This window comes from Nilaparvata lugens, chromosome 1, assembly GCF_014356525.2.
Source record: "Nilaparvata lugens isolate BPH chromosome 1, ASM1435652v1, whole genome shotgun sequence".
Taxonomy (NCBI): domain Eukaryota; kingdom Metazoa; phylum Arthropoda; class Insecta; order Hemiptera; family Delphacidae; genus Nilaparvata; species Nilaparvata lugens.
The window spans coordinates 62,259,800-62,276,081 of record NC_052504.1 but is presented as its reverse complement, the minus strand read 5'-3'; the positions used below and the strand labels follow the sequence as shown (position 1 = coordinate 62,276,081).

The following is a 16,282-nucleotide window of genomic DNA, read 5'->3' as shown; positions in this document are numbered from 1 at the left end:
TTGAACATATTCAAAACAAATTTCGAACATATGAAATGGTTTTTTTCTTCATTCTGAAGAACATAGTAGGCCTTCTCCGCTACTCCTTTAACCATGAATCATCATTGGATCTATGTGGTCTTAATCAATGGTATAGTCGGAACAGCAAAGAATTTAGATTATTAGATAAACTTGTTTCTTCATCCAAACAATACCTACAATACCTATTCGATGATAATATTTATTCTGGATGAATACATTATTCAAAGATTTTTCAGTGACAGAGATAAATAGGATGATCACAAATTAAACTGGATTAGGGCTTTTTAAAACTTACCATTCAGTTTTTCCATGGTTTAACAAGATAAATCAACTACAGTATCTCAGACCATTCAGAGTCATTTTTTCCGCTCTACTCGTTTGAAATGGCTCCGTGAACTTGTAGTGCACAAGCCCGAAAAAAATTGAAAAAAATTGACAATAAACTACGAATTTTGTGTCGGCAGAATATCCAAAAATTAAATTTTGTACAAGCATCGTTTTTTTTCTACACGCATTTGAAGTCGCGGTCAAGGTCATTTTCCAATGCTAATTTCCCTATGATAGAAGTGTGAACTTGTAGTGCACATGTAAGAAAAAATACGAAAAAAATTGACAATAAACTACGAATTTTGAGTCGTCTAATTATGCAAAAATCGAATTTTGTACAAGCACCGTTTTTTTAGACGCTTTTGAAGATGGAGTCAAGGACATCCATATCAATGATTATTTCCCTATGCTGGCTACCTCCCAGCTACGCTACCGCTCATGCAGGCGGTATATGCAGGCGTGATAGTACGATTTGTATTACTTTGAATAAATAAAATACTGTATTCAAGTCGAAAACATGAGCTATTGAATCATCATCACCACAAATGAATTAAGTACAAGCACAATTTTCACAAAAAAAAAAAAATCAAAAATCAATATTTTTAATAATGATACTATGGGGAATTCTTGAGAAATCAACAACAAAAGTCCAGTGCTTGGCATTTCTTATGTTATTCTGGGCTGAATGCAATGATGAACATATAAAGAATCATCCCTGATCACAAATGAATCTTGTTCAAGCACAGTTTTCACGAAAAAAATTTCAAAGTTTTATACCAGTAGTTATAGGAAGTTATCATCTTGGGAATTCTTGAATAATCAACCACAAAAGTCAAGTGCATGGCACCTCATTTGTTGTTATGTATTAAATGCAATAATGAACATATACAGAATCATTCCTTATCACAAATTAATTCTGTTCAAGCACAGTTCTCACGAAAAAAATTCCAAAGTTTAATACCAGTTATAGTTATCCTCTTGGGAATTCTTGAATAATCAACAACAAACGTCAAGTGCATGAGATTTCTCCTGATATTCAAGACTAAATGCAATGTTGAACATATATTGGATCATTCCTGATCACGAATGAATTTTGTACAAGCACAGTTTTCATGAAAAAAAATCAAAGTTCAATACCAGTTATGTGTATCCTCTTGGGAATTCTTGAATAATCAACAACAAATGTCAAGTGCATGGCATTTCTCCTGTTATTTTGGACTAAATGCAATAGTGAATATATACAGAATCATTCCTGATCAAGAATGAATTTTTTACAAGCACAGTTTTCACGAAAAAAAATTCCAAAGTTTAATACCAGTTATAGTTATCCTCTTGGGAATTCTTGAATAATCAACACTCTAAATGCATTAGTGGTGAAGTGGGTAAAGATTTAAGTGATGCTGAAATCAGGATGTTGACTAGCAGCTCGTGGAAGTGCAAAACGTGCAAGGAAAACTTGCGTAAGCAACGATGCGATTCAACGCCTGTGAAAAACACTGATCGGGTTTCCTCTGAGACTGTTACGGGTATGTCTATTGACTTGAAGACTTTCATTGATTTTAAAAATGAATTATTAGCCGGTCAAGCTGTTCTTCAAGAATCACTCAATTCGTGTCGTGCTAAACTGGATGAAAATTCAGGTGTATTGGCCAAGCAGGAGGAACTGATCGCGAACCAGCAAACAATTATAGAACTTTTGCGTAGTGAAGTTGCAACACTCAAGAAGAGACTAAGTGATGTAGAAATGAGGAACGACAATTTAGAACAGTACGGTCGTAAGAATACGGTTGAGCTTCACGGTATTCCGTTGGTGAAGGGTGAGGTGACGAGTGAACTAGTGGTGAAAACATGCGAGGCCGTCGGCATGCATGTCACAGCTGAGGCGATTGACTGCTGTCACCGACTACCTGTGAGGGGACCACGTAAGGAGACGCCTCCCATCATTGTCAAGTTCATAAGTCGTACACATACACACGCACTGTTGGATGGCCGAAAAAAGGTAAAGGACCTGTCTACTCGTCACATTGGACTGAAAGGTGAGCTGCGACAGATTTATATAAATTTGTCATTGACTGCAAAACGTAGAAAGCTTTTTGCTGAGGCTAGGAAACTGCAGAGACAATTTGGCTACAAATATGTTTGGGTGGACCGATCCGGAACAGTAAAAATAAGAGTGGTTCCTGAGGGCCAAATCTATGTGATCAATACTGAAGAAGACCTCAAAGCTGTTCCCGCTACGTCTAAATGTTAAATTATTTTGATCACCTTTTTCGTAGTTCAGGTTGACTTGTTTTTTTTCTATCTATTATATAGTAGCTAACCGGTACTGATTTATTACGTAATTTAATTTTCTCTTTAAAAAATTCTCATTAACTCTTTTCATTTCTTTGTGAAGCTTGCAGATTGAATATTGAGGAATACGGATTAACTAATGCTTATATAAAAATGTTTTTATATATATATTTTTTTATATTCAAACTTGTGGCCTAATGACTTAGGTAAATTAATTGTATTATTTTTAAACGTGTTCTCTTTTGTGATCATAGTGATTCTGAAGTTATGGGTTATTTTAATTTTTATCTTGAAATTTATTTTAATTTTGAAAGTAGTTTTATTTTTAATTTTGTTTTGATTTTGCTCGGCATATTGGGCTCTGTAATTAATTTGTGCCGTATGTTACATAATTGAATTTGAAATAGAACCTTTGAATTTTAAATTGATTATTTGAGTTCGATTGATCGATTTTTCGAGCTGAATTAACACGAAATATTTTTTTTATCTTTGTTTCTTAATTACTTACCACTGCAATAGATTTTTCAAATTCAATTTCAAGTTTTTTTTTCTCTTTTGTTAACAACAGTAGTTTTTTCTAGTTTAAGACCAGTAATTGATAATCACATTCGGAAGTATCGTTCAGCTGAAACCAGAATATTTCATTCAATATCATAACGGTACCAAACCTGTATCAGTTTGTGTGACAGATAAACCCATTTTATCGGTATCTTATCGTTAGGTATCCGTCTACCTGAAATACTTTTAATCCTCTTTTCATTTTTGTGCGGCTGAAGGTGACGCTAATATTTTTTTTTTCTTTTTTCTTATCTCTTCACTTATTCATTTACTTTTTCTTTTTATCATAATATATGTCTTTCAATCACTCTTTGTCTGTATACTACCAAAATGTTCGGGGACTTCGTACAAAGGTCCTTAATTTCTATAATTCACTTTTAAATGCAGATTACGATTTGATAATATTGACTGAGACTTGGCTGCACAGTGGCATAATCAGCAGTGAAGTTTTCGACGATCGCTATGCTGTCTATCGGAGTGATAGGGGCGGGGGTGATGGCTGTCAGAGGGGAGGTGGAGTTCTTATTGCAGTAAGAAGGTCATTACAATCTGAGCTCTGTATTGAGCTTTGTCAGAATGATAATTTTTGTTTTGATACCGTAGGGATAAGACTAAAATTGAGCTCAACCTATTATCACATAAATGCTGTTTACATTCCACCGTCAACTCCATCGAATATTTTTATTGGCTACTGTGAATATATTGAATCTTTAAATGGCATTCTCAGTGGGAATTTAATGATAGTTGGAGATTTCAATTTACCTGAAATTGACAATAATACTTATGATCTCTCTTCTGGTTCACCTAAAGTAAAATTTCTTTATCGTTTCATGTCATTCTATGATCTAGTATCATATAACACAGTGCAAAATGAGCTTGGTAGAACTCTGGATTTAGTGTTGAGTAACTTTCCAGTAAAAGTAATGAAGAGCGATGATCCACTTGTCCCTGAAGATGGTTATCACCCTGCGTTATGTGTGGATGCCTCATACTCAGTGACGACGTCAGGGCTAAATTCAAGCCACCCACCTGAATTTCATTATGAATATCATAAAGGAGATTTTCTCGGTCTCTATCTTAGTCTCCGTGATTGCAGTTGGGATTCCGTTTTTTGTAGTGGTGACGTTGACTCTGCAGTAGATAAGTTTTATAAAATACTTTACCATCATTTCAATGAGTTCATTCCTAAGAGGAGGGTGATTTTTTCAAATAATAAGTATCCTCCCTGGTTCACACATGATATCATATCTGATTTGAAATTGAAGAATAAGTGTTCAAGAAAGAGAAGAACTTCACCCTATCATGATAATATATTTAAAACATTACGAGCATCTCTTAAAACTAGAATTTCAGCAGCCTATGAGGCATATTTAAGTAGAATTCAAAATAGTTTGCGAAATAATGTTAAAAATTTCTGGAAGTATGTGAATTCGAAAAGAAAAACTTCTTTTGTGGAGTCGACCATGACACTTGACGGAGAGTCCTACTATGGGGCAAATATCGTCGATGGGTTTTCTAAATATTTTAAATCTGTTTATGAGGCTGATACACCTGATGCACAAGAGGGGGTTCCTGAGATGTCTGAGTGCTGCTCATTGTTGAATGGGGGTGTTGGGTCAGTCTCTTTTGATGACATCCTGTCTGCGATTAATGAGCTTAAGTCTGGCTGCTCTGAGGGTCCTGATGCGATTCCAACTTTTATTGTTAAAGGCTGTGCCGCAGTCTTGATAAAGCCATTGAAATTTATTTTTAATTTATCTTTGAGGACGGGTAAATTTCCTTCAAAATGGAAGGTGGCAAGGGTTACTCCAGTTTTCAAATCTGGAAATAGAAATGATATAAAAAATTATAGGCCAATTTCTATTTTAAATTGTTTTTCTAAAGTTTTTGAAAAAGTTATTTATTCCATAATTTATGATCAGGGTCAGAGAATTATTTCACCCCAGCAGCATGGATTTTTACCTCGTCGCTCCACTGTTTCCAATCTTATGGTTTTTAGTAATGAAGTGTCACATGTTCTAGATGATGGAGGGCGTACTGATGTTATTTACACAGATTTATCAAAAGCCTTTGACACTATCAACCATAGACTTCTGATAAGAAAACTTAAAGTGTTGGGATTCTGCGATACTCTGGTTCATCTTGTTCAGAGCTACCTTCAAGCAAGAAAACAATATGTAAAAATTCAACAATATAAATCAGAATTCTTTGAGTGCACATCGGGGGTACCTCAGGGCTCTAACCTTGGGCCACTCCTTTTTATTTTATTCATCAATGATCTCCCATCTGTTATCAATAAATCAAAATGTCTTTTGTATGCAGATGATGTCAAGTTGTTCAAAGAAGTCAATGATCTGAGAGATTGTTATGATTTACAGATTGACGTTGACAATTTGTCCAAGTGGTGTGTTACAAATGAACTAAAAATAAATGTAGGAAAATGTAAATTCATGAGTTTTACTCGACAGTCTTCTCCTTTCATACATGTTTACCATATAAATGGTATACCATTAGAAAAGGTGGAATCGTTCAAGGATCTTGGAGTGGTTTTCAGTTCTGATTTTTCTTTCAATGCACATGTAGATTACATATCTAATAGAGCTAATCAGCAGATGGGATTCATCTTGAGGACATGCTCACCCTTTGGAGACATAGTGCCTTTGGTACTGTTATACAAATCAATTGTAAGAAGCCTGATGGAATATGCTAGCGAAATTTGGAATCCATATTATAATGAACAGATTCAAATACTAGAACGAATGCAGAATAAATTCTTGAGATGTATTTATTATAAAAAGCACAATGTTTTCTGCCCGTTTGATTACCCTACCAATTCTTTAAGAAGTATGTTTGAAATTAAATCACTGAAAGTCAGACGTGACGTCAAATCTCTTCTTTTCCTTTATAATCTTTTAAATAACAAAATTGATTCTCCGTATCTGCTTTCCAAAATTAATATTTATATAAATACCATTGCTCGCCGTTCGACCTTTTCTTTTCATATCTCACGCTCCAGAACGGTGAGTCATTATAACTCTCCTCTGAATAGAGCACAGAGAATTTTCAATAGTTGTTCTCAGCACTTGGATATCTTTTGGTTCTCCCCGTACAAATTCCGTAGGATGGCGTGCGATCTAGTCGATAATATTATGTGATTTGTCATTTCGTGATTTGCATTTCTTTCTTTCATTAATTTTATGTGGTAGTGATTCACAGACATTCTATTTTTCTTTTCATTGTAGGCTAAACTTGAATCAACAGACTTTATTAAGTTTTAAAGTTCAGGGTTTAATTAATTACCTTTGCAATTTCCTCATTATAAATATTGATTTATTTGTTGTGATTTATTGATAATTATTGATCAATTGAATAATTATTTTCAGGCCTATTGATTAATTTATTGTAGTTTATTGATAATTGATTAATTGAATACAGTAATTATTGATTTCAAGTTTTCTAAAATTGTTAAAATCTTATATTTAATTTCATTCTCATTCATTTGACATACTTTTGTTAGTATTTTTGATTCATTCAATTTCCATTTCTTATTATTTCACTTACATTACATTTCTTGTTTTTTAACATTTCTTCATACTTAATTCTTAAAATACATTTTTGGATTGTATAGTGTATGATTGTAATGTGTGAAGGAGGCAAAATGGGTTTTTACCTGTTGCCTCCATGAATAAAATTATTTATTTATTTATTTATTTATTTATTTATTTATTTATAATTTACAATACAAAATCGAGTTGCTGACAAGAAAAAAAATCGTATGCTTTTCCAAAGTTTCTTTGGGTTTCCTTTGCAATTATTCATTTGGTTTCTATAATATATTTCTTTCGCCTTTTTGATTGAATCGTCCAATATCTTTCTATAATCTTTCAGATCCTGCTTGAATTTTGAGTTGAAAGGTTCTCTTTTTAGTTTCTTATACATTTTTTCTTTTGCATTTATTATTTTTATCAGTCCCGGTATAATCCATGGATTCAAAAGTCTTTTTTTGTGGGATAAAGAAATCTCATAACTTGACAATTGAATGTGGTTGTTAAGAGTATTAACGAAATTTTCAACCACATTATCTATATTTTTTTTATTAATATTAAGTTATTATATAAAATCTGGGACCAAGTTTCTGTGCTGAGGCTCTCTCTCAGCTCGATATAATCGATTTTTTCTAATTTTCCTCGCCACTATCTCTTCTCTGACAATGTTAATCTGATAGCCAATGTGAAGAGAAATCGAAAAGTGATCTGTGATATTAGTCTTCAAAACATTGGCCTTCATATCCACCACAAATCTGTCATTAGCTCTTAGAAAAATGTGATCTATACAAGATGCTGTGGACTCCGTGATCCTCGTATTACTATTGATAAAAGACTTCAAACCATTTTTACTTAAAATATAGATATACTCAGCAATAAATTTGTCAAAGTGATTTAAGTTCAAGTTGATGTCACCTGCCAGACAGACATCAGTATTATTTGGAAAGCTACTTATGTATTCATCCAAGCTTGCCAAGAATTCAGAAACCTATTGGTGAACGATAAACTCTCAACAATCTTAGAAACTTCCCACTCATAGTTTTAACATCGAGACAAACAGAATTACATTTATCAATATCACAATTTACCACATTAAAATTAATATTTTCCTTAACATATATACATAGGCTATTGCATTTATTCACTTTAGAGCATTTATTTATCGATTTGTATCCTGGAATATTGAAAGAAAAGAGTGCATCCTCACTAATCCATGTTTCTGTAAGTACAATTATGTCATACATAGTTTTGCTGTCTTGAAGGCAGCATAATAGCAATTCATCAAGATGTTTATTTAGACTACGTATGTTCAATGTTCATAACAAATATATTATAGAAAGTTACATCTGCAATATTGCAAGAGGGTACATAGTTAAGATAGTCATCTATTTATTCAGTTGAATGGTTATCGGTATCTACAATTCAAAAAGTTCCTCTATTTCCATAATTAATTAGTATGAAACTGATACAATGCAAGATCAGAGATCTCTTTGAGAATGATATTCAGCCTTATATGGGCCTTGAAACAATTGTTATTACTATTGTAATTTTTAAAATAGCCACCACAATGATTAATTCGGTGTTTATCGAAATCTAAAATGTTATTATCAAACGTTATAATAATCAAGGTACAAATAGTGAAATTGTTCGAAGTAGCTGAAAGAGAGGAAGAATTTCTGAAAAAGCATCGACCAGCGGTGCTCTTCTTATCTTCCAAGTGATTCATAATCTATCATAATCATATTTACGAACAGTCCACTACCGACAGCGTCCGCAGAAAGTTGAGGAATATCAGTGAAAAAAGTAACTGCATGCGCGATAGGAGAAAATCCGTCAAAAACTAGTACATTATTACCAAATAACAAGTGATAAAATATATCATTGATCCTATTTGGACTGCCTGGCAAGACTTTGAAGCTGAGAAATGCTGTTAATCTTGATTACTCTAACCTGCTCGTTCTTCCTGATAAGAATTTTATTGTTTGATACCCACACGAACTTGTAATCATGATTTTTACAAAACTGTTCGGCCTCAAACAAAAGTTTTCGGTATGTTGGAGAAAGATTATCCACAATATAAACAGGTCCGTCCGGTAGATTCTTATTGATTCGTTGAGTTGAAGGAAACTATAATTGATGGTATTTTCTCTTTTGATGACGGCAAACGGTGTGCGACATTTATTTGAGATATATTGTAATTATGTATATTCAAAACATTTGAAGTCTGTTTTATTATTTCGTACACATCCTCATTAGCAGTAGATTGTATACCCTGTATTTCGTTATTATTAGCTCTTGAATATTGTTGCAGTTCATTCAGCTGAATCTCCAAGTCACTGATATTTGATTTCAAAATCGTATTTCCCTTCTCAAGTGCACTTTTATCCCTCTTCATCTCCTCTATCATCTTAGAAAAATCGTCAATCTTGGCTGAGAAGAATCCTATGGACTTACGTAGCTCCGATACACTTTCATTGGTTTTCTTGAGCTCCGAAGTTATTATCGAAAGTTCCTGGCTGATAGTTTGCCGCTCTTCATTCAATAATTCTTTTTTGAAGTAGTTCGAAATTTGAGGAAATTCATTGTCGGGCATTTTTGATTCAGTAAATTCACAATTTAGACACTTCCAACGTTTCAAAGACTCCTTGGACAGTTTCTTGAAGTTCACATCCTTCAATTTAACGCACACAAAGTGCAAAGTGGTAGACTAGCTCACAAGACGAACACTTGAGCAAATTCTTGAGATCATAGAATTTATCACATGAACACTCGCATTTCTGCATTCCGAATACAATACTATAGCAATTGACAGTATTTCACAGTATCTCACAGACGACTGTTATCGCGCAACGGCAATCTCCCTCGACTCTCGACAAAAACACCTTTTTGCCTCGGCTTTCTGATAGCAACAACTGAATCAACCACAAAAGTCAAGTGCATGGCATTTCTTTTGTTATTATGGACTGAATGCAATGCTAAACTTATAAAGAATCATTCCTGATCACGAATGAATTTTGTTCAAACACAGTTTTCACGGAGAACATTTTCGGGTAAAACCTATCCAAATGGGGGCATGGTACGGTCAAGGGAGAAAAAACTGCGAGACCTTTTGGCAGGTGTATTCAGCATATTTCCAACCCTTGTGCAACCATCCTGTTATGTTTCGTAACGTCATTTCATACTTGGAATTTTACTCAGGGATTTCAATTTCCATGGTCTGTACTGTTCCATGAAAGTTATAATTTCCAACTATTAGACAGTCCATAGGCTATTCTGTATCTCTTGGTGCAACATGGAATTCTTGCAAAGTTTATTAGTCCAGTCACTATTGGTGCATCCAATTTATATTGTAGTTCTGATTTTTTAATAATATATTATATGGGTACATAAGAGAAGTTCAGAACCAATTTCTTCATGCAAAGTTTTCTTGTGCTAGATACAGTGTGGCCCAAGAACCTCGTAATTTCGGCTCATTTTCCAGTTTTCAGATATTTTTGCCAAATCTCGTAATCGGACAGAAAAATTTGCTCTAGCCTTTTTTTAGATTATAAAATGAGATCATTTGGAACTCTCTATCTTCAATGAATACTGAGTTATGATCTTTGAAAATGAGTGAATTTGAAGAAAAAATCAATATTTTAATGAAGTTTAGTTTTTGATCAACAATATCTTCCGATTGTCACCATTTAGATGTATAATTCAAAATCCCTCTGGGCGTTTTTGTGTACTCTACAATCTGAGATCAGGTAGAGCACTCTATCTCATATAGATTTCCAGGTACCCATGACAATAATGCTCCTTGTATTGTGAAAAACACCTGATTTTCAGCAAGAATCATCATCACTAACTACATTATCCTAACATTGATATTTCGCTTAATGACATAAGTTCGTGAGATTATGTTCTATGAAAATCACCCATTAGATGCACTCCATATATTGATATATGGAGCATTATTACTTATATTGAACTTTGAAATTTTTTTTCGTGAAAACTGTGCTTGTACAAAATTTATTCAAGATCAGGAATGATTCTGTTTATGTTTACCATCGCATTCAGTCCTTAATAACAGAAGAAATGCCATTCACTTGACTATTGTGGTTGATTATTCAAGAATTCCCAAGAGGATACTTCAAACTGGTATTAAACTTTGGAATTTTTTTCGTGAAAACTGTACTTGTGCAAAATTCATTCGTGTTCAAGAATGATTCTGTATCTCTTGGTGCAACATGGAATTCTTACAAAGTTTATTAGTCCAGTCACTATTGGTGCATCCAATTTATATTGTAGTTCTGATTTTTTAATAATATATTATATGGGTACATAAGAGAAGTTCAGAACCAATTTCTTCATGCAAAGTTTTCTTGTGCTAGATACAGTGTGGCCCAAGAACCTCGTAATTTCGGCTCATTTTCCAGTTTTCAGATATTTTTGCCAAATCTCGTAATCGGACAGAAAAATTTGCTCTAGCCTTTTTTTAGATTATAAAATGAGATCATTCGGAACTCTCTATCTTCAATGAATACTGAGTTATGATCTTTGAAAATGAGTGAAATTTGAAGAAAAAATCAATATTTTAATGAAGTTTAGTTTTTGATCAACAATATCTTCCGATTGTCACCATTTAGATGTATAATTCAAAATCCCTCTGGGCGTTTTTGTGTACTCTACAATCTGAGATCAGGTAGAGCACTCTATCTCATATAGATTTCCAGGTACCCATGACAATAATGCTCCTTGTATTGTGAAAAACACCTGATTTTCAGCAAGAATCATCATCACTAACTACATTATCCTAACATTGATATTTCGCTTAATGACATAAGTTCGTGAGATTATGTTCTATGAAAATCACCCGTTAGATGCACTCCATATATTGATATATGGAGCATTATACTCATATTGATCTTTGAAAATTTTTTTCGTGAAAACTGTGCTTGTACAAAATTTATTCGTGATCAGGAATGATTCTGTTTATGTTTAACATCGCATTCTGTTCAGAATAACAGAAGAAATGCCATGCACTTTACTTTTGTGGTTGATTATTCAAGAATTCCCCATAGTTTCACTATTACAAATATTGAACTTTGAATTTTTTGTTTTGTGAAAACTGTGCTTGTACTTAATTCATTTGTGGTTGAAGATGATTCAATAGATCATGTTTTCGACTTGGATACATTATTTTATTCATTCAAAATAATACAAAATTAATTAATAAAAAGTAATACAAAGTAATTATCACGCCTGCATAATATACTGGCTCCGTGAACTTGTAGTGCACAAGCCCGAAAAAAATTGAAAAAAATTGAAAATAAACTACGAATTTTGTGTCGGCAGAATATCCAAAAATTTAATTTTGTACAAGCACCGTTTTTTTTTTTTACACGCATTTGAAGTCGCGGTCAAAGTCATTTTCCAATGTTAATTTCCCTATGCTGGAAGTGTGAACTTGTAGTGCACATGTCAGAAAAAATCCAAAAAAAAATTACAATAAACTACGAATTTTGTGTCGTCTGAATATGCAAAAATCGAATTTTGCACAAGCACCATTTCTTTTTTAGACGCTTTTGAAGATGGAGTCAAGGACATACATATCAATGATTATTTCCCTATGCTGGCTACCTGCTAGCTACGCTACCACTCATGCAGGCGGTATATGCAGGCGTTATAGTACGATTTGTATTACTTTGAAAAAATAAAATACTGTATTCAAGTGGAGAACATGATCTATTGAATCATCATCAACCACAAATGAATTAAGTACAAGCACAGTTTTCACGAAACGAAAAATTCAAAGTTCAATATTTGTAATAGTGAAACTATGGGGAATTCTTGTATAATCAACCACAAAAGTCAAGTGCATAGCATTTCTTCTGTTATTCTAGACTGAATGCAATGTTGAACATATAAAGTATCATTCCCGAACACAAATTAATTTTGTACAACCAGAGTTTTCACGAAAAAAAAATTCCAAATTTAATACCAGTTATAGTTATCCTCATGGGAATTCTTGAATAATCAACAACAAAAGTCAAGTGCATAGCATTTCTTCTGTTATTCTGGACTGAATCCAATGTTGAACATATATTGAATCATTCCTGATCACGAATGAATTTTGTACAAGCGAAATATCAACACAAAAAAATATCAAAAATCAATATTTTTTATAATGATACTATGGGGAATTCTTGAGAAATTAACCACACAAGTCAAGTGCATGAAATTTCTCCTGATACTCTAGACCAAATGCAATGTTGAACATATATTGGATCATTCCTTAACACGAATGAATTTTGTACAAGCACAGTTTTCATGAAAAAAAATCAAAGTTCAATACCAGTTATGTGTATCCTCTTTGGAATTCTTGAATAATCAACAACAAAAGTCAAGTGCATGGCATTTCTCCTGTTATTTTGGACTAAATGCAATAGCGAATATATACAGAATCATTCCTGATCACGAATGAATTTTGTACAAGCACAGTTTTCACGAAAAAAAATTCCAAATTTAATACCAGTTATTAAATTCATCCTCATGCGAATTCTTGAATAATCAACAACAAAAGTCAAGTGTATAGCATTTCTTCTGTTATTCTGGACTGAATGCAATGTTGAACATATACAGAATCATTCCTGATCACAAATGAATTTTGTACAAGCACAGTATTCACGAAAAAAAATTCAAAAATTAATACCAGTAATAGGTATCCTTATGGGAATTCTTGAATAATCAACGACAAAAGCCAATTGCATGTCATTTCTTGTGTTATTATGGACTGAATGCGATGTTGAACATATATAGGATCATTACTTAACACGAATGAATTTTATACAAGCACAGTTTTTACGAAAAAAGTATCAAAGTTCAATACCAGTTTGTTATGGGTATCCTCTTGGGAATTCTTGAATAATCAACCACAGAAGTCAAGTGCATGGCATTTCTTGTGTTATTATGGACTAAATGCAATGTTGAACATATATAGGATCATTACTTAACACGAATGAATTTTATACAAGCACAGTTTTTACGAAAAAAGTATCAAATTTCAATACCAGTTTGTTATGGGTATCCTCTTGGGAATTCTTGAATAATAAACCACAGAAGTCAAGTGCATGGCATTTCTTGTGTTATTATGGACTAAATGCAATGTTGAACATATATAGGATCATTACTAAACACGAATGAATTTTATACAAGCACAGTTTTTACGAAAAAAGTATCAAAGTTCAATACCAGTTTGTTATGGGTATCCTCTTGGGAATTCTTGAATAATCAACAACAAAAGTCAAGTGAATGGCATTTCCTCTGTTATTATGGACTAAATGTAATAGTGAGCATATACAGAATCATTCCTGATCACGAATGAATTTTGTACAAGCACAGTTTTCACGAAAAAAAATTTCAAAGTTTAATACTAGTTATAGTTATCCTCTTGGGAATTCTTGAATAATCAACAACAAACGTGAAGTGCATGAGATTTCTCCTGATATTCTAGACTAAATGCAATGTTGAAGATATATTGGATCATTCCTTATCCTGAATGAATTTTGTACAAGCACAGTTTTCACAAAAAAGATTTCAAAGTTCAATTCTAGTTATAGGTGTCCTCTTGGGAATTCTTGAATAATCAATTCAATTCTTTTTTGCCAGAATTTAACAATGCAACAAATCAAGGTTAATAAATCAACACTTATCACAAGAAAATAAAATAAAATTAACCTCCGAGAACTGAAAACTAAAAATTTTCTCAGGCTCCACCAGCAAAAAGAAAAATCTTTGACCGCTGGTGGGAGTTGCAAAAAGTTTGATTTAAAATAAACTTGTCAGTCGATATTTTTAATATTGGAATAAGGGGTATTTTGGCAAGCTGAGCAAAAAAATAAGGTCATAAAATGCACCTTTCTGTTATATCTTCAAATGAAAAATGAGTTTTGTGGGTTGTCAAAACTCCCTCTGAAAGGGAAACTATTCAACTTATTCCTTTCCCGCCCACATTACGACTGAGCGAAGTCATCCAGGAGCAACACCTGGGTATCAATCACCCACCTCTGAAGCTACTCAGGGTGTACGTGATAGATTGGCGCCCAACGTGGGGCACGAGGCAACGAAGTAAGAATCATGAGTGACCAGGGAGAGTCTGATTCAGATGCTCAACACCAGGAGCTGACAGAGGATCAGTCGGTCGAGGACATAAACCCCGAGGTTATAGCCGACCCCAGAGTTTCCTGGATCTATAGATTGAAAAAGGATGAAGCTTTTAATCTTCTACAAGATTGGGGCATAGTGTCATCTGGAACACTTGCCGAGTTGAGAAGGTTGTTAGTAGAACAACATAAGAAGATGGCTGTACGTTATCCCAGCCCAAGACCCGGAATAATGAGCAGAAGCAGTGAGGAATCTGGACACTCAGCAACAGGTACTCATGCTAAAGTTGGAACCAACATTCACACAAACCCCCTCATGGACCCAGGGGCGGTATGTGACAAAGTAAGAAGCTGGAGACTGTCTTTTGATGGCCAATCAGATGCTCCCAGCTTTCTAGAAAGGGTAGATGAGCTACAACAAGCCTATGGGCTTACTGGCAACCAACTACTAGTTGCCCTTCCTGAATTACTAGTTGGTAAAGCTACTCTATGGATGCGTAATCGTCGTGACCAGTGGAAATCATGGGACAATTTTGTGACAGATTTCAGATCACGCTACTACCCACTTACCTATGAGGAGGACCTCGAGAATCTAATTCAGGCAAGGAAGCAAAGGGAAGGTGAATCGTTCAACGAATTTCTCGAAGATGTACTGACATTCATGAGGCGACGAGGAGGTTTCACAGACGAAAATAAATTACAGAGAGTGTATAAGAATCTCCTCCCACGGTACAAGTTGTATATTCGGCAATCTGATGTTCATAGTATTGACGAATTGGAAAAATTCGCGAGGGAGTATGAACAAATCAAGGCAGAGGAGAAACAGAATAGACAGAATTCAAGAGTTCACATGATTGAGGACACGAAAAAGATTACAAGGGTCAAGGTTGAGACAGTTATAACCCCTACTAGTAACAGACCATCTCTTAGTGAGTCTGAACCCATGTGTGGGCAATACAAGAGACCGGGGCACTGGAGATCACACTGTCCCGATATCCCATCATGTAAAAGGAGCGGAAAGAGAGCACTGAAATTTGTCTGTGATGTGCAGAAGGAGAATAAAACTCCGAACAAGACAGCAGTGATGCGAATGGCACACAGGATTCCTGTGATTGAAGAGTCATCAAGGGACAACAGACTATTCATTGCCGTAATAATCGGCGGTAAAAAGTGTCGGGCATTGCTAGATAGTGGCGCTGAAGCTAATTATATGAGCAATGAGGTCTATGATGAAGTCATCCGGAAAATAGGGATGATACGGAAAGAACCAGCACGTCACTGCGCGATATTAGCTGATGGACGGTCAACCCCGTTAAATGGGAAAGTGACTACTAATGTGACCATAGAACAAATCACAGTTCCACTGGTGGCATCTATAATGGAAGGACTTGAACA

The 16,282-nt window shown here is 34.2% G+C and overlaps 1 protein-coding gene across 3 annotated transcripts in view; it reads left to right on the top strand.

Annotated features, from left to right (window-relative positions):
* The window catches only part of LOC111056765 (alpha-2A adrenergic receptor), a 416,461-nt gene that overhangs the window by 368,811 nt on the left and 31,368 nt on the right, over positions 1-16,282 (top strand). The gene's annotated exons all lie outside the window — the stretch shown is intronic.